The sequence below is a fragment of the Penaeus monodon genome, chromosome 25 (genome assembly GCF_015228065.2).
Source record: "Penaeus monodon isolate SGIC_2016 chromosome 25, NSTDA_Pmon_1, whole genome shotgun sequence".
Classification (NCBI taxonomy): domain Eukaryota; kingdom Metazoa; phylum Arthropoda; class Malacostraca; order Decapoda; family Penaeidae; genus Penaeus; species Penaeus monodon.
Window position 1 is genome coordinate 21,376,015 of NC_051410.1, and position 340 is coordinate 21,376,354.

The window sequence follows — 340 nt, forward strand, 5'->3', positions numbered from 1 at the left end:
CCAGAGACGCCAGATCCAGCTGCAGATCCAGCACCACCTGTGTATGTAACTCGAGTCTGGGTCCACACCATGCTTGACCCTGAGCTCCTTAGAGGAATTTGAAGGAGTGGGGTTTGTGTATATTATTTCTGTTCATACTTCAATATATTTTCACATGTGCGCACCAGAGCTAACATTTATCTGAGCTATGTCTTCAATTTACTTGTTAAAATTCTAGTTCACGTAAATAAAGATTATTGATTATTATACTCTATGCAGAGCATAATTGAATTTATTAGGGGCAAATTAAGAGGGTTGTAAATCGTGACTGTTGTTCATTTTACCTGCATCTATGCGACAC